The sequence below is a fragment of the Miscanthus floridulus genome, chromosome 10 (genome assembly GCF_019320115.1).
Source record: "Miscanthus floridulus cultivar M001 chromosome 10, ASM1932011v1, whole genome shotgun sequence".
NCBI lineage: Eukaryota > Viridiplantae > Streptophyta > Magnoliopsida > Poales > Poaceae > Miscanthus > Miscanthus floridulus.
Window position 1 is genome coordinate 131,131,930 of NC_089589.1, and position 7,595 is coordinate 131,139,524.

Genomic DNA, 7,595 nt, shown 5'->3' on the forward strand with positions numbered 1-7,595 from the left:
TAGCACAGCTGGTAGAAACAAAGGAAGAGGTAGTTTGTGCCAGCCCGATTTCGCAGGTAATTACTAATGACCTTGACATGCTCAAGAAGGAGTTAGATCTAGGTTGTCCTCTGGTCGATGCTGTCAGTTTGTCAGAGTAGATGAATTTAAGAGCTGCAATAGAAGTGAATTCCTGGTTAGCACTTGGATCGTGAAATTGATTTTTCCATCCATGTGTTTGTCCGATTGGGCAAATTGGTGACCAATGGGAAGATTTTCTTTACTTGAAATTAATAGTTAAATCGTATGAAAAAGAGCAGGGGGGCTTGCTAATGTTTATGACAGTAGAAGCTTATTCATCTACTGTAGTGCCGAGGCTCTGGAGGGGAAAATATACGTTGAGTTATTTTTTTTTGACCTATGTCACAGGCCAACAGTTTGCCTCGTTGTGGTTGGGATAAAAGTGTCGTTTGTGGCAGCCTAATATTCGACAGGAAAACAAATAATGATAGTAATGGAATTTATTATAAAATAATTTGGCACACATAAAGGACAAAATTAGTAAATTTTGGTGCTGTTTGTTAGGCTTTTGTTTTTTCCTATGAGCAATTTTATCTTGTATGTGTTATTCGTCTTTAGATTTCTCTGTTTCTATGCTTGTTCTAAGATTACCTGATATTGTAATTGTTTGTTCATAAGATGGGATCATTGGTTTCCTTCCTATTCATTGTAATTTGATCTTTGTTTTTGGCATGGTCATTGACCTGTAATAATTTGTTATTCTATTATGTGCTTTTTTATCCAACGACAACTTCACGTCATCTGAAATTCTTATTAATAGCAATGGCAACAGCTGGTCTTATTATTCTGAAACATTATCTGTTCATTCTTTGCTGCAGGTCTCTCCATGTGGACTTTCACTTCCAGTGCTTCCAAGTACACTACATTCTCTACATCGGAATTTTGTTTTTTTGATTATGTGTTTGTTGAATATGATCTTTCTTTGTTGGCAAATTTACTATTATATGTACTATGAATTTGATTTTTTTCATTTACACTAGAATTCTTCTATACTTACGGCGCTTAATATGTTGTAATTGCTAGGTATTATTCTTGTAATTGCTAGGTCAACAATACTAAGTGAAAAAATTTATTAGGCTCATGTCTGATTTATAATTTGATTTCAGTGTATTTACTTTGATTTGGTTGTTTGGTTCGTGCACTGCCCTTAGTAAGTTTTTGGTTTTTGAATTGCATACAACTTTTTTTTCTTTTATTTGTTTGGTTCAAGCAGTTTGCACATGTTCTGCTTCATTCTGATATTAGTCTTTCTATTATTATTTTTTGTTTCTGTAACATATATTTTATACATCTAGTACTTGTTAGAAGCATTAGTCCTTTTCTTGTGTCTGACTGCTTGTCTCCAATTGGTTGACAAGGACGAAATGTGGTCTAGAGCTTATATTTTGTTGTACTTGTTCATCTATCGTTCATGTTTTTTTTATTTCCAGTTTTGCATTTTTAGACTATCTGTTTGGTGTTTCTGATCTCGCTTTCTTGTTGTTAAATGTAGTAGAAAAATCTGTATATAGTAAGAAGAATGGTCCCACCTGATAAATGCACTTAATTAATTTACTATCATGTTACTATGGATTAATTTTGTAGTTACACTAGAGTTTAACTACACTTACAGTTGTTAATCAGGTGTAATTTCTAGGTATTATTCATGTAAGTAGTAGTAAGTCCAAAAAGTTCATTAGTCACATGTTTGGCTACTATTTTTGAGTGGACTATGTATGCTTTGGTGTATTTTTGATTGAGTCAATACCCTCAGTACCTCTTTAATTCCAATAGTCTTGAGTATGGTTTGTTTGTTTGATGCAATGGTCTCATAATCTTTCTGGTATTTTGCATTCCTTAGAAAATTTGTGTTTTTTTGTTTTATTAATTTGATTTGTTTGGTTCATGCAGTGCCCTCAGTAAAGTTTTGGTATTTGCAATCCATAGAAAACTTTGGTTTTTGTTGTCTGCATATTTCTTTTGTTCTCTGTTTCTCGTGCTCTGGTTTTTTGTTCATTTGTTATATTCTTTATCATTTTCCTCCTTTGATTTCAGTTTTTTAATGTCAGGTTTGATATATTGGCTCCAAATATCCTTCTCCCTTAGTATGTATGGAGTCTCTCACTTAAACATCTAAGGTACTGCTCCACTACTTTATTCATCTGATATAGTGTTTCTTATTCTTTTGCTTCGAGACTTTTGCAAATTTTGAAATGTTTGTTTCCTACTTTTGTTTGTATTTTCCTATATTTGTTGGTACTTAAGGTAATGCAACCTTACTTTTTATCTGAATTTTTGTATTGGTCATAAGATTCCCTTTTCATTCATTGCTTTTATGTTGTCTGTCAAATTTTCAGTAATTTTAGCTTGACATTGATAGTAGTCATTCTGTCTTAATGTACTTAGACCAGTAAGAAGGTTTGGCTCCTCCTGATAATGCACTTACACTAGAGTTCAACTACACTTACAGTGGTTAATCAGGTATAATTTCTAGGTATTATTGATGTAACTAGTATTAAGTGAAATTTTTTTATTATGCACATGTTTGGCAAATGTATTTTGGATGGACTATGTTAGCTTTACTTTATTTTGATTGAGGCAATGTCCTCAGAACCTCTTTAGTTTGAAACTTTGAATTGACTTTTTTATTTTGATTTGTTTGTATGATCAATGCTCTCAGAAATAATTTGACTTTGGAATTCATAGAGATTTTTTGGTTTTTTGGTTTCTTTTTATTTGCCTTGCTATTATAAATTTTTGTTCAAAGTATAGGCAGAGTATTAATTTTTTCCTGGGTTAATTCTATTTTTGTAAGTCAGGATTCTTGTATAGCATTTTTTTATTTTCTAGTTGATGATTCTCATCTTGCTTTCTTCATGGCAAATTTAATATTATATGGGCTTTGAATTATTTTTTTGTTTATGTTCTTCTGGTATGCTGAGGCGGAGGCGGAGCTAGAGGCAGAATCGTTTTCGATGCTGATTTGGCTTCATCGGTGAGTATTTCATTCAGTTTTTTATTAGAAGTTGTAGATCTGGCTGCTTTTGTTCTGATTCTAATTTTTGTCACAGTTTCTGTCTTCCTGTGTGTGGCCCTCTGTTTTGTGGATGTTCAGGCAGAGGTCAAGACGGAGGCACTTGTTAGTGAGTATTCCTTGCAGTTGTTCCTGACATTTTATACATGCGGTCATTGTTGTAGTCATTCTGATTTGATTTTTTCCTTATTTATGTGCTCCTTCTTGAAGGGCGAGCCTGGTGCAAGCGGTAGAGTCTTACCGCCTATGATCAGAAGGTCTCGGGTTCGAGTTGCGGTCTCCTCGCATTGCACAGGCGAGGGTAAGGCTTGCCACTGACACCCTTCCCTAGACCCCGCACAGAGCGGGAGCTCTCTGCACTGGGTACGCCCTTTTTTTTAGTTTCATCGAAGGTGGCTCTGGATTGTACTTTGTACTTTGTGAAGCTTTCTTTGTGGAATGCCGGTTATGGAGCCGGTAAACGTAGACCAGTTGAGTGCTTTTATGTTGTACTTTGTTTGTTTATTTGCTTGTGTGTTTGTGTGTATGTGTGTGGAGGAGGCACATGTGTGTCAATGTTACCACAGTTTGCTTGCATCTAAATCCCAATTGATGCACATTCTTTGCTTAAGTTGTAGTAGCCATCATGCCTATTTGAGCTCGGTCCCTCCACTAACAATGACATTGATGAAGCATTTTTGTTTTACCCTGTACTGCTTGTGTATAGCCTCATCCTCCTATAGTTTTGGATAGCTGGGCTATCTTGTGACTGTTGTAGTGGAACAGTAGGAGCTCACATCTTTTAATTGTGTGTTGCATATACGCATACACTATACAAGAAAGCTGTGTTTAGTATCCATTTCTTGATTGCACATTTATAAATAATAAATTGCACACTTAAAATACTGCAATTATGTTGTTTAACATGTGCAATATCCCGTCTTTATATATAGCTTTGGCACTATTTTGTTTTCCTTTTTACATTTGATTAAGCAGGAAAAACATATGTTCAGAAAGCTTGCCTCTGTGGTTGAATCCGTTATTTGCCCCCACATTTTGGGTTCTCTGATCTATTTTTGTTTGCCATCTATAGATATTTGTTGACCTGTTGAACGAATATGTGAAGGATGACAAAAAATATTTATCTGGAAGAAAAACTCATCATGTGCCAAGAGGATCTACTATCCAAAGAGCGCCAGATTGCTCACCTAGAATCAGAATTGAGGTATTGAATTACCAAGGCTGTTTGTTTTGTCTGATCAAATTTATGGGAAATTACGCTCTTCTAGCTTTTTGAAGTCTTAGATCCTGAACTTTTTTGTATCATTTGCATTATGTTTGTGAGCCTTTGTTTAGTGAATGATGATATGCATCTTATAGTTTGCATAGATTTTCGATTTGTTCCTTGTTTTTTTGGTTGTGGTCAATGATGTTAGCAATATTGAGCTATGTTAATGCACCTGATTTGCTGTGTACACGGAGATTCACTCAACTTTGATCTATATATGTTTTATGAAACATCATGGCGAGTTTGATATATATAGAGGAGATTGCTTGGTGTGCTTCACTGCATTTGCATAAATGCTGCGATGAGATGTCAATATTTTTTCCTTTTAGTATTGTCAATTTTTCTAATTTTAAGTGAATCATCATACTACTATTTTAGCACTGTGATTAATCTAAAACTGAATCATACTACTATTCTAGTTTATGTAGTTTTTCTACAACTGGGAACTCTGAATCTAAATTATGGTACTTGCAGCGTGAAAATTTTCTGCTTGGTTAATATGGAAACCTGAAGGTACCAGACTCTGGGCTAAGCATGTTATCACTGCAAATCAAGGTAATGACTTCTTGTTTGTGCTCCTCCAAGTTACCAATGAGTACTTGGTAAAAAAATTCACACATTTTTTGTCAACAAATAATCATATATCAAAATGATGGGAAGTATAGGCAATTTGGCAATGCACGGATCTCAAAATGAAACCCTTGTGTGTCAGTAAAGAATTGCAACTTCTAGTCGAGGAAGGTTTGATAATGGATTGTGGTTTCTCAATGACATTAGAAAATGATGATTGGTTAGGACGATGCGCATGTGAGCTGTACAATGTTTTTGATTTTTTTCGGCAGAAGCTAAGTATTTTCCAATCTTTTTGTCCTATGCTGGGAATGTTTTCTCTGACCGCGTAGAACAAATCAATGATATGTGTTAGTTGTTTACAAAACACCTATAGTCCTGTATTTTTTATCTTATGATCTGTCTATCTCCTCACCTTTGTTATCAGTTATCACTTCACAAAATCACACCTGCTGTAGATGTAGGGGCTTAACAATTTTGGTTTGCTTCTTTCTTGGGCTAATCCTGCTGCAAAGCATAAGAGGCAACAAAAAATAGATGTTTTACTCAATACAGATCCTTGGTGAGGATTCTTGCTACAGGCGCTGGTGATTTGCAGTGGCTGTATATTTCCTTACAAAATTTGGTCAATAAATATCATGTCGAGGGTTGGTGCTACATGTGCTGGTGGTTTGTTGTGCCTCTCCAAATTTAATTTGGATATATAGGTGGACAACTGGAGCTCTATGTGTGGTACTTCAATTCTGGATTGGTTTAGTTGATAAGTCAGTTTTGGTGTTGATGCTATTCTATCTCGGTCTTCCGTGCTTTCCTATATTTTTTTCTTTTCATCTTGGTGACTATACTTAGCTCAGTGGTGACAGGATGCTGCTAATACAAATAGATTTTGTAGCTACACTGTAGAGTTCCTATTACTGTGTTTGTATTATCAATCCGGTGGTCTGTGTAACGGCACATACTACTACCAAGAGCTTCACCTAGAATGGAATTTGTGTTGTTTTGGGGGTATTCTCTCCATTTCTACATTTCCCGAGAACTTTCACACTATTTCCCCTTTTTACCTTATTAGAATTCAGATGCTACATTCTCCTTTTGTTTGTTTCCACAGCTAATTTCTCTATTTCTATTTCTGCTTTCCATGTTCACAGGTGTGCACCATGGCTTTTGACTTCCCTCCAAGCTTCTAGCCTCATGCAAGGTGTGGTACCATCTGTGTTCATGCTGCAAGGAGATGGGATGGATCATTATTCATTACCTTTGTTTTATAGATACCTGGTTTTCCATAGATTTAGTTTGTATCACTGTTTGCTGTGCAGATTTTTTCCTTTCTCATATTTGTCTGCACATTAAGTACCTTTAATTTCTCTATTCATGATTTGCACGAAAGCTTTTCGCCTGCTAGCCTGTTGATTGTTGGTCTAAGAGAATTTGTACAGGTACAAATAAAAAAGAGCTCCATTTGCTGGTTTCTCCATGAAGGCCAGGTTACAGCGAGGTACGGTTCAGAGCACACCAGCTTTCCTTTTTTGGCTTTTGTCCTCAGCTCATTGCTTACCAACATATCTTTTTAAAATCTTGATCTTTGGTTATTAAGATTGTGTCCTGAAAAATATACTTCTCTACAAAAAAATGAAATCTTCATGATAGAAATATAAGTTACCAGTGAGAAAAAAACATTCAAACGCATAGTTTTATTGGTACTATATTTTTTCTTAATTATTATACTAAGATCATACTATCTTTTTTTTCCTTTACGAGGACCATGAATGACCAGGAGCTGTTGTCCTTTTTCTGCCTTGACTTGCTGCATATTTTGGGATTTAAGAGATCTCGTACCAAAAACAGGAATACAGTTACCGATATTTTATTTTCGTGAGTGTGATTATTATTACACTGCCTGTTTTTAACAGGTCTTGTTTCTAACAGGCCGTTGTCTTCCTCTCCGTATTGCATTTCATCAACTGAAGATCATTGTTGTGCTATCTGTGTTAGGCTTCAGCAGTTAAAGAGGATTAATCAGTTCCACCTGTTTTAGAATACAACTTTTAGTGGCCAGGATTTATTGCTTTCAGCGCTGCTTATGAAAGTCTATTATCCACGGCCTCCATTTGTGGTTCTAATGTTACTTCTGTACTTAATCTACCTTGCTTATCTAAGTAGCTGTGCATGTCTGCTTTACATATTGTGTTATCAGCATATTCCTTCTATTATAACTTATTATTATTTTTATAGTTAGGGCTTCATTTAACTGGACGGTCTCATCTCCTTTTCTTTACCAAAAAATATTTTCAAAGAAGTGCTTCCTGCCTCTTTTGCATATTTGTAGTCAGTAGTGTCATATATAACTGAAAATTATTATGTACATAATGCTATGTGCTCTTTTTTTGCTCAGACAGTTCTGAAATGATTCTTCAATGCTCATAGCTGTAGATCCATGACTATGAATGGGGCAATGCCTACAGGGATGAAATTGGTTGCAGTTAAGATCAACCGTTGGATAGACATACATTCAATTGGCCGTGTTATTTTCTACGCAAGTGATTGAATTCAGATGTTTGCATTTTTTGATGGATGAAAATTATAGAAACATTTAAGTGGAAAGACAGTTGTATGTGTTCTTCTCTCTTTTTTTCCTTTTATCATCTTTTGTTGAATTTTGTTCTCACTTCTCACCACATTTCCTTC